We start from the raw sequence: 10,968 nt of genomic DNA on the forward strand, positions 1-10,968 counted from the left end.
GCCTGAAATTGATAAGAGAAGAAATGAGAGAGAGGGGAGAGTGGCTTTTGGATGTGATAGCACAGGCTGATACATATATATATGTATGTAGCCGTTGTTATTATCTGTTTTATTTGTTCTATCCTCCTTTTGCTCAAATAAACTTTCTTCCTAAGTACCTGGAACCATGATGTACTGAATCAAAGTTATGTGTGACTCTTTGTATAGGGAATAAGCTGGAATAAGTGTCACATATTAATATACCTGGGTTCAAGGCCCCAGGTATAATCCTAGTACAGTAATTGTGTGTATTTATATTGGGTAAACCCCTAAAATTTATGCGGCCCTACCTCCCCCAATCCATAATAATCTCAGAGTGACTGTAAATCAAAAGATCCTACGTATGGACAGCAGGGGAATTTTTAATCCTTATTAGTTTAAATTATTGGGTGTAATTTGATGTTTCTGCTCTTTTGAAATATTACATTTTTGGAGGAAAAATAGAATATTTTTTAATTATTGGATTCTTATTCATCAGATGTTTTGAAATATTGTATTGGTGTTTGGGAAATTTTGCATGTTCTAGTCATTATCAGGTTTGAAATATGTATTCTTTTTATGAATATGATTTTACTATTATGATGTTTTATATTTCTTGATTTTATTATTTAATATTTTATGAAGGATGATAATGTTTCTGTTTTTCTATTGTTTTTCTGCATATAGAGGCTGGCTTGTTGTGGGTTCAAATTCAGTTCTTGTCAGCACGTTTCTGTTTACATTTTCTGATCTCTTTATTCTGTATTTGGTGAGGGTCTGTCTGTGTTCTGCATATGTGACCGAAGTGAGGGATTTTGCTAGCATATAATTTCAGTGTAGGGATCTATAGTAGCCTGGTTTCCTAAATAAGAGTTTTATTGGTGTTCTAAGGCTGGTATAATATGTGCGATGTTGCCTTTTCATAGATAAAGTTGTTAGGATTGTTTGGCAAGGGAGGTTTAATAGTTTGTTTATTCATGGCTTTCTGAGGGCCAAGCCCACACCCAACATGCATTACCAAAAAATCTACTTTCATAGGAGTTCAAAGCATCTTTTTTGCATAGTTTTCTGGTTCCACCACAGTAATGCATGTAAACAATATACATGTTGAAAGTAATATTTTTGCCTTAGAAGATTGTATTTTTGAATGATCTTTTTCATGTAAAATTTGTTATAAATGCATAATTTAATTGTGTGTCTGTAAATAGTGTGGGGGTATGGGGATGTGTGTGTGTGTGGGGGGGGCATGTATGCAAGGCCTAGGGTACTTAATAACCTTCCCTATCCATGGGTTCTGGGGGGGGGAGGATGTCAGTTTTTAAAAATATAGATTGCAGGAGGGAGCTGGGCTTTATTTTATAGGCCCAGGACAGAGACTGAATGAAGAGGGGGTGGGGGGCAGCACAGTAATTTTTTGCATTGGGGAGCAAAAAAGCTAGCACCGGCCCTGAGCATCTGGACTGTTCTGCACACACAGGTGATGGATAACCCTCATACCTCATGGTATTGAGAGATTGGTATAGCAGCATCTTCAGTAACTAAGGGCCAGATTCATTAAGGCTTTTCTCCCATTTTGAATATATGGGAAAATCCCTTAGTAAATCAGGTACTAAGAGACCTACCAGTATATTCTAAAAGGAAAAATTTCAATGACACATACCTGGGTAAATAGTGATTAGACTAGATTGCCTTGTCTGAAAATTGCCTTTCCTTAGTTCAGCTAAAAGTATGCATGAGATTCCACAGCACAAATATTTTTAGCCAGATTGGGGAAAGACAATCCTGGGTCCATGTTTTGAGTTGGACTGGAAAATAATCTACACAAGTTATTTTCCAGAGAAATCTTACTTGCACGAAAAGCAGGTGGAAAAGGCTATGGATACTCTATATGCACAACAATTTTTGAAAGGAAATTACACACTAGGGATGTGCTTTCATTAAAACAAAAAGGGAAATTTTAATTACATTTCTTCTTTCATTTCATATTTTTTATGAAGGAAAAGAAAACCAATATATTTATTTATTTATTTTGGTTATTTAATTTATTTTTTCATTTTCCTCAATTTTTTTTTTTCTAAAAGTTGTCCTGCTGAAAAAAAAAACAACCTCTCGGGGCCTTCCCTGATGCTCCTAGACTTCCACAGACCTTCTTACTCCATGAAGTACTTAAAAATGTGTTTACATTGTCACTCAACAGAAGTGATCCTGAGTTGTATCTGCTGTGATGCTGTTTCAAATGGCACTGGAAGACCGAGGCTGGTGCCATCATTATTTATATATTTTCAACATTTCTATATCTCCAATCAAATTTATAAGTGGTTCACAATAAGAAGATCCACAACGCTAGCTAAAAAAAAATATGGTGCTAGCTAGGGGTGTGCAGGGAAAATAAATTTGTTTTTTGGTTAATTTTTGAGAGGTTTTTTTTCTCACGAATTTTGTTTGATTCATTTCATTTGTGTGAAAAAAAAACAAATCAAACATTAAAAAAAACAACCAAAAATGGACAGAAAAATGGAAATGAGGTCTCCAAGACCTCTCTTCCTTCCCTCCCACCTACCAGGCAAAATGCTGGGGTCCCCACTTACCCAGTCCCCGGTGAGGATCCTCCAGTGAAGCCTATGCTCAGACTGAAGACTCGGCCTTGCATAGGCCATGAATGCAGTGGGTCGCCACAACTTCAGCCTCAGCCTACACAAGGCTGATCCTACACCTCACTAATGACAGGTGGAGATGGAAAGATGAACACACAGCACAGAGCCACAGACAGTTTTTTACCCAAGACTGGAAAAAAATCACCTAAGGAAACCAGAAAACGAAAGGAAAAGCTTAACACATAGGGCAAAAGAGCCATAGCCTCTCGCCAGTACAAAAAGAAGAGACGCACACCTCTGACTCCTCTTTTGCAGCCTGGGATGAGAAGAAGGGATTGCCCCTCCCATTCTCCCAGAAGGGGGCTGGGTCCACCCACAAAGAGAGGCTAACAGGGGGCTGGGATCAGAAGCCTTCACCCAAACCAGCTGACACTACCACCAGCTGACACTAGAGGGAGCTTCAAACCTCACAAAACAAATTAAGCTCCTTCGGACACTAATTAATAGAGATGTGAATCGTGTGCCGTCACAGGGAGCGACGGTCGCTCCCTGTGACATAGTGAGGGCAAAGGCGATTGGCGCCATTTCGAAACCAGTCCAGCACCGGCACCGGCACCAGTACAGCCAGGGGAGTTTCTCACCTCCCTAGATCTGTCGGAAGCCTACCTGCATATCCCAATCCATCGGGATCACCAGCGCTATTTACGCTTCAAAGTCCTGAATCAGCACTTCCAGTTCCGAGCTTTGCCCTTCAGGTTAGCCACCGCGCCACGGATCTTTACCAAGGTAATAGTAGTAGTGGCGGCGGCACTCAGGAAGGAAGGAATTCTCGTCCATCCCTACCTGGACGATTGGCTGATCAGGGCAAAGTCACCGGAGGAGAGCCACCGGGCAACCAACAGAGTTATAGCTCTCTTGGAGACCCTCGGATGGGTAGTCAACTTAAACAAGAGCTCCCTACAGCCGTCCCAGTCGCTGGAATACCTAGGGGTCCAATTCGACACCCGAGAAGACAGGGTCAGCCTGACCTCCAAGAGAAAATTAAAACTCCAGAGTCATCTGCAGGCCCTGTTGAGTGCCAGCCGGCCCACAGCTCGAGATTACCTTCAGGTCCTCGTTCTCATGGCATCCACTCTGGAAGTGGTGCCCTGGGCGCGGGCTCATATGAGAACATTGCAACGCGCCCTTCTATCTCGAAGGAGCCCACGATCACAGAACTACACCGTACGCCTACCTCTACCGGCCAGAGTGCGGTATCAGCTACGATGGTGGTTGCGGCCCGGCCACGTGAGCTGGGGGTCAAGAATGTCCTCCCCAACCTGGATTATACTCACCACAGATGCCAGCTTGAACGGATGGGGAGCACACTGCGAGGAACTCACCGCCCAAGGGCGGTGGACCAGAGAAGAGTCAAGGTGGAACATAAACCGACTAGAGGCATGGGCAGTCAGGCTAGCATGCCTGCGATTTGCCCACAGACTTCGCGACAGAGCGGTCAGAGTGATGTCAGACAACGCCACCACGGTGGCATACATCAATTGACAGGGCGGAACCAGAAGCCAACAAGTGTCCCTAGAGATAACTCCCCTGATGATTTGGCAGAAGCAAATCTCCAGGACATCTCCGCCGTCCACATCGCCGGGAAGGACAACGCCACGGCAGACTTCCTCAGCAGAGAAAGCCTAAACCCGGGGGAATGGCAGCTGTCGCCCACAGCTTTTCAGATAATTGTGGATCAATGGGGGACACCAGCCATGGACCTATTAGCGGACAGGTCCAACGCTCAGGTTCTCAGATATTTCAGCCGCAGGTGGGATCCTCGAGCCCAGGGGATCAATGCCCTGGTACAGCCATGGCCTCAGGGGATCCTGCTATACGCCTTTCCTCCATGGCCCCTGCTGGGTGCCATTGTACACAGGATTCAGCGGCACTGAGGCCTGGTTCTTCTAGTGGCCCCGGACTGGCCAAGAAGACCCTGGTACGCAGACATGAGAAGACTACTGGCAGGGAACCCTCTACCTCTGCCTCCATAAAGGGACCTGCTACGGCAAGGCCCCATCCTCCACGACGATCCAGCTCAATTCTCTCTTATGGTCTGGCCATTGAGAGGGCTAGACTGAAGAAAAGAGGATACTCGGAGCCAGTAATAGATACACTTCTCCGAGTACGTAAGTTCTCCACATCACTGACATATATCAGGATCTGGAGAGTTTTTGAAGCCTGGTGCGACTCTCACAGCACCAATTCGCATGCCGCTAAGATTCCTATCATTTTGGACTTCCTACAAGATGGACTTCAGAAGGGTCTGTCCCTCAGCTCCATCAAGGTTCAGGTAGCAGCGCTGTCTTGCTACGGTCCCAGGAGTGACGGCAACACCATTGCCAAACACCCAGACGTCTCACGTTTCCTGAAAGGAGTCAAACACATTCGCCCACCACCGCAGTGGCCAGTGCCCTTGTGGAACCTCAACCTAGTATTGGAATTTTTGGCGGGATCAGCCTTTAGGCCCCTTCGAGGCCTGTCTCTCCGTTTGTTGACCTTGAAGATGATGTTCTTGCTGGCTGTGTGTTCAGCACACCGCATCTCAGAGCTACAAGCACTATCCTGCCGTGATCCATTTCTCAGAATCACTCCAGAGGCTATCCATCTTCGCACAGTTTCATCCTTTTTACCCAAAGTGGTCTCACACTTTCACCTCAACCAAACCATATCCTTGCCTACCACGGAAGGTTTGAAGAAGTCGGAAGAAGGTCGAATGCTACGCCATCTCGACATCGGCAGACTGCTGTCCAGATACCTGGAAATGTCAGAAGCAGTACGAAAGACGGACCACCTGTTCGTCCTGCACAGCGGGAAGAAGCAAGGGGAAGCGGCCTCATGGCCAACCATCGCCTGCTGGATTAAAGAAGTTATCAAGGCAGCCTACATAGAGGCGGGAAAACCACCGCCTCTACAGGCCAAGGCTCATTCTACCAGAGCACACTCGGCCTCTTGGGCAGAAACTAAGCTGCTGTCGCCTGCAGAGATATGTAAAGCGCTGACGTGGTCCTCCCTCAATACCTTCTCCAGATTCTATCGTCTGGATGTCCAGGCTCGGGAGGACACAGCATTTGCGAGGGCAATCCTAAACGGTCCTCGGGCAGCCTCCCGCCCAGTCCGGGAGTAGCTTTTGTACATCCCATTTGTTTTGAGTCCATCTGCTACACGCTAGGAAATGTTGAGATTACTTGCCTGATAATCTCCTTTTCCTTAGTGTATGCAGATGGACTCAGCATCCCACCCGGCTGCTGGTATACATGGGGATTCGCCGACTCACGGTAAGCCATGTTTTCTTATATAGGGCATCCATCCTGCCGGGTGTCGACGCCTTCCGGCTGAGTACAGTGGCGGTCTCCAGCTACCATCAATTGGTCAGGGTAATCCTGTTGATTAATCGATCGGTCAGTCACGCATATATCCATAAAAGCTTTTGCAAGGAAGATTACTGATTTGCTACACTTCCTGTGGGGGTATATGTACCCATGCTGACGTCAGATCCGTCTCCAACTGCTAGCACGAGCACACTATACCCATTTGTTTTGAGTCCATCTGCATACACTAAGGAAAAGGAGATTATCAGGCAAGTAATCTCAACATTACTCTTTCTCTTAAATTGCCGTTAGTCCTGTATTATTTATTATGCCTTTTTTATGTATTCCCCTCATCTTGTTATTACAGTTCCATTATTACAGTTCCATGTATTTCTCTTTCCTTGTTATTACAGTTCCATATAAACCGACATGATGTACATACGAATGCCGGTATATAAAAACCTTTAAATAAATAAATGAGGAGCCCTGTTTCAGAGAAGTTGACAAGGTTGCATTCAGAAACCTTTTTTTTTTTTTTTGGAGTCTCTGTCCCCCACTCTTCAAACTCACTTTTATCTCCACATGGAGGTGCCCTTATGTTTCCTACAGGCCGATACAGTAAAGCGCGGCCGCAGTTACCCCGTTTCTAACCCGCTGTGTACTCACAATTTGGCCGCGTAAGTCTAACCCGCGATTCACTATCTGTTTTTACCGATCCTTACCGCTTCTTTAACTCGATGCGTTTCCCTTTCCGCCCGCAGCATGTATATGTATGTAAACGATCCGATTAGCTATTCCCTCCCATACAGTAAAGTGCGCCCCGACTATCGCCTTTTTAACCTGCTATCTTGCCGCGTCTTTAACCTACTAGTTTACCGCCTACCCTGACACTGGCGTTAGTGTGGTGAACTTAGCCGCCCAGTCCCAAACCAAACCAATCCACAGAAAAAAAATGCTTCTCGCACTTAGCCGCCCAGTCCCAAACCAACCCAATCCACAAAAAAAAATTCTTCTCGCACTTAGCCGCCCAGGCCCAAACCAACCCAATCCACAAAAAAAAAATGCTTCTCGCACTTAGCCGCCCAGTCCCAAACCAACCCAATCCACAGAAAAAAAATGCTTCTCGCACTTAGCCGCCCAGTCCCAAACCAAACCAACCCAATCCAAGCCCCAGCAGAGAGAGACAAAATTTCACAGTCCCAAACTTTCCCCAAGCCCCCGCTTACCTGCCCTGGCCACGGCCACGCAAGCCCCCAGCAGCAGCAGTAGAAGTAGAAGGGCGGCAAGAGAGAGCGGCTTCAGCAGCCCCGCCGGCGAAGGTGAATACGTGCATGCCTGTAGGTCCAATATGGGCACTCAAGGCAGCGAAGGCGCATGCGCACAGGCCGTGACCTCCGACGTCCAGCCGGTCACGGCATGTGTGCATGCGCCTTCGCTGCCTTGAGCGCCCATATTGGACGTACAGGCATGCACGTATTCATCCTTCACCTGCGGGGCTGCTGAAGCCGCTCTCTCTCGACGCCCTTCTACTGCTGCTGCTGGGGGCTTGCATGGCCGCGGCCAGGGCAGGTGAGCGGGGGCTGGGGGAAAGTTTGGGACTGTGAAATTTCGTCTCTCTCTGCTGGGGCTTGGATTGGTTTGGGTTGGTTTGGTTTGGGACTGGGCGGCTAAGTGCGAGAAGCATTTTTTTTTTTTTTTTTGGATTGGGTTGGTTTGGGACTGGGCGGCTAAGTGCGAGAAGCATTTTTTTTCTGTGGATTGGGTTGGTTTGGGACTGTGAAATTTCATCTCTCTTGTCCGTCCGAAGAAGGGTGCTTTGTTGTGCTCCCTGCCTCCGATCGCCGGCTGCTGGGGCTTGCTGGCGCCGGGTGCTCAAGGCAGCGCGGTCTGTAGGAGAACCATCTACTTCCTGGTACCTGTCATTTCAAACGTCATTTGAAATGACATTTGAAATGACAGGTACCAGCGCACCCAGGATACTGTATAGGCGCTGTATAGCGCCTATACAGTAAAATGGATTTCGCTTCATGGACATGCGTTGGACGCGGCTTGCATATGGATGCCATTTAAATACAGTATTGAGCGGTAGGTGATCCGAACTGTGCATGCGGCAAACGCGGGTGCACCGGGCACTAACGCACCTCTTTCTACCGCACCTTACTGTATCGGCCCGCTAGTAAGGGAAGCAGAGAAGCTACATGTCATTTGTCACAAAGGAAAGACTGTCCCTAGAGTGCAGAATGCAGATAAGAAGAAGGAGAGGAACCATGTATCCACCATAAGTCAGAGTGCAGAGATAAATCTTGGAACTAATTCTCTATCTTCTTATTTCAAGACTGAAAGGCCCTGGGCACCTCCTCTCCAGGAGCAATCTGCTGCCCCAGAGGATAAATCAGAAAGTGTGCAGGCGATTCACAGTCTCTCAAAAGGAATCACAACTGGAGGTGTCAACAAAACTATAACTACAGACAGTCTTTGGAGAGTCAGCTGATGGAAATGAAGGCTGTCATCCAGAACCTCAATGACCAAAGAGATAGTGAACCAACCACACCTGGGAATGTTCCCCAGAAAAACCAGAAAAAGTCTGAGGAATCTAAGAGTAGCACTGGGCGTAGCACAAACCAAGAGGGCCCCAATAGCTCAGGGCACTCCACTAGCATGCATTGACTAACCAATCATGTTTTCTCTCCCCAGGTCTTTACCATAAGTGCCTGGGAGTCTTCTCTGTTTGAACCCAGAGATACCAATAGCTGTACAGTACCAGGTGACATCCAGTTGCATGAGAGTTCTGTATCTATTTTGGATGTGGTCCCTGTCAGGAAACATACATATTTCTTTGGGAAATTGAAGCCTTGGGACTCTGCTACACGATTCTAATCCAAATACAAGATGTGTTCAGTTGTGAGGGTCTATTAGATACTGGTTCCAAGGTCAAGCCAGTCACTCAGAGCTTGTTTGATAAGCTTTTCACTTCCTTAGAGAGAAGATCCTACTCCGAGAGTAGTCCCAGGTGATGTCCCATGTGATGTGCCATATAGAGGAATGCCTGTGAAGGTCAGAGGTAAGGCCTAGCTCACCATTCAGATAGGGAATATGAAAATGAAGCACCCAGTTCTGATCACCAGGACCCTCAGAGAAGAATTTCTAATTGGGAATGAACTCCTCATGAGACTGTCCCCCATTCTTGATTATGTAAATGAGGTCATGTGGACTCAGGTGAGATACCCTCTCCCGTACAGAAGAGTGGTTCAAGAGGGGAAGGGGACCTGTAGTTCCTGCTCCATAGAGTAGAAAGAGACTGTTCTCAGAATAAATTTCCAGAGGTCGGTAGATCACTTTCTACTAGAACCTTGGTACATTTAGATAAGCAGGGTTTAATGGTGCCTGTTAATTGTTAGTCTACCTTTACTGATACATTTCTGTAACAGTTCCTGTCTTTGAACATGTTTGTTCGGACCTGTGATGATGTCAAAATCCCGTAATTATGGAAGTTGTTCCAATCGGTAATCAGCACATCTGTCTTGTGGATGTTTAGTGTGTAAAAGTAAAAAACCATGGTATTAACTTATTTTTTTTTTTTTTTTTCAAAGAGTACAAACATTTCTTTTTATTTCAACATTGTGACATTGTAATGGCAGTGGTAAAAAAAAAAAATAATAATAATAAAATAATAAAATAAATAAATAAATAAAATAAATAAATAAAATAAAATAAATAAATAAAATAATAAAATAATAAATAAATAAAATAATAATAAAAAACCTTGCTTCTTCTGCCCGGCGGTGATCGGGGAAGGCCTGCGCGATCGGCGCCGAGCCCCGCCGGGGGAAGGCCAGGGCTACACGCTCCCCACCCGAGGGGACTCGGCGACGACAACGCGGCAGCAGCCACGTAAGAAACTTTGCCTACCTGAAAGGGAAACCGCGCCGAAAACGATCCGCCCACCGATCCAGCTCCTCCAATAGGAGCAGGCCCTGAGGGGCTTTAAATCCGCAGTGAGCCCGGCGCCATTTCTTCTTGCTTCTTCTGCCCGGCGGTGATCGGGGAAGGCCTGCGCGATCGGCGCCGAGCCCCGCCGGGGGAAGGCCAGGGCTACACGCTCCCCACCCGAGGGGACTCGGCGACGACAACGCGGCAGCAGCCACGTAAGAAACTTTGCCTACCTGAAAGGGAAACCGCGCCGAAAACGATCCGCCCACCGATCCAGCTCCTCCAATAGGAGCAGGCCCTGAGGGGCTTTAAATCCGCAGTGAGCCCGGCGCCATTTCTTCTTGCTTCTTCTGCCCGGCGGTGATCGGGGAAGGCCTGCGCGATCGGCGCCGAGCCCCACCGGGGGAAGGCCAGGGCTACACGCTCCCCACCCGAGGGGACTCGGCGACGACAACGCGGCAGCAGCCACGTAAGAAACTTTGCCTACCTGAAAGGGAAACCGCGCCGAAAACGATCCGCCCACCGATCCAGCTCCTCCAATAGGAGCAGGCCCTGAGGGGCTTTAAATCCGCAGTGAGCCCGGCGCCATTTCTTCTTGCTTCTTCTGCCCGGCGGTGATCGGGGAAGGCCTGCGCGATCGGCGCCGAGCCCCGCCGGGGGAAGGCCAGGGCTACACGCTCCCCACCCGAGGGGACTCGGCGACGACAACGCGGCAGCAGCCACGTAAGAAACTTTGCCTACCTGAAAGGGAAACCGCGCCGAAAACGATCCGCCCACCGATCCAGCTCCTCCAATAGGAGCAGGCCCTGAGGGGCTTTAAATCCGCAGTGAGCCCGGCGCCATTTCTTCTTGCTTCTTCTGCCCGGCGGTGATCGGGGAAGGCCTGCGCGATCGGCGCCGAGCCCCGCCGGGGGAAGGCCAGGGCTACACGCTCCCCACCCGAGGGGACTCGGCGACGACAACGCGGCAGCAGCCACGTAAGAAACTTTGCCTACCTGAAAGGGAAACCGCGCCGAAAACGATCCGCCCACCGATCCAGCTCCTCCAATAGGAGCAGGCCCTGAGGGGCTTTAAAT

The sequence above is a fragment of the Rhinatrema bivittatum genome, chromosome 1, assembly GCF_901001135.1.
Source record: "Rhinatrema bivittatum chromosome 1, aRhiBiv1.1, whole genome shotgun sequence".
Lineage (NCBI taxonomy): Eukaryota > Metazoa > Chordata > Amphibia > Gymnophiona > Rhinatrematidae > Rhinatrema > Rhinatrema bivittatum.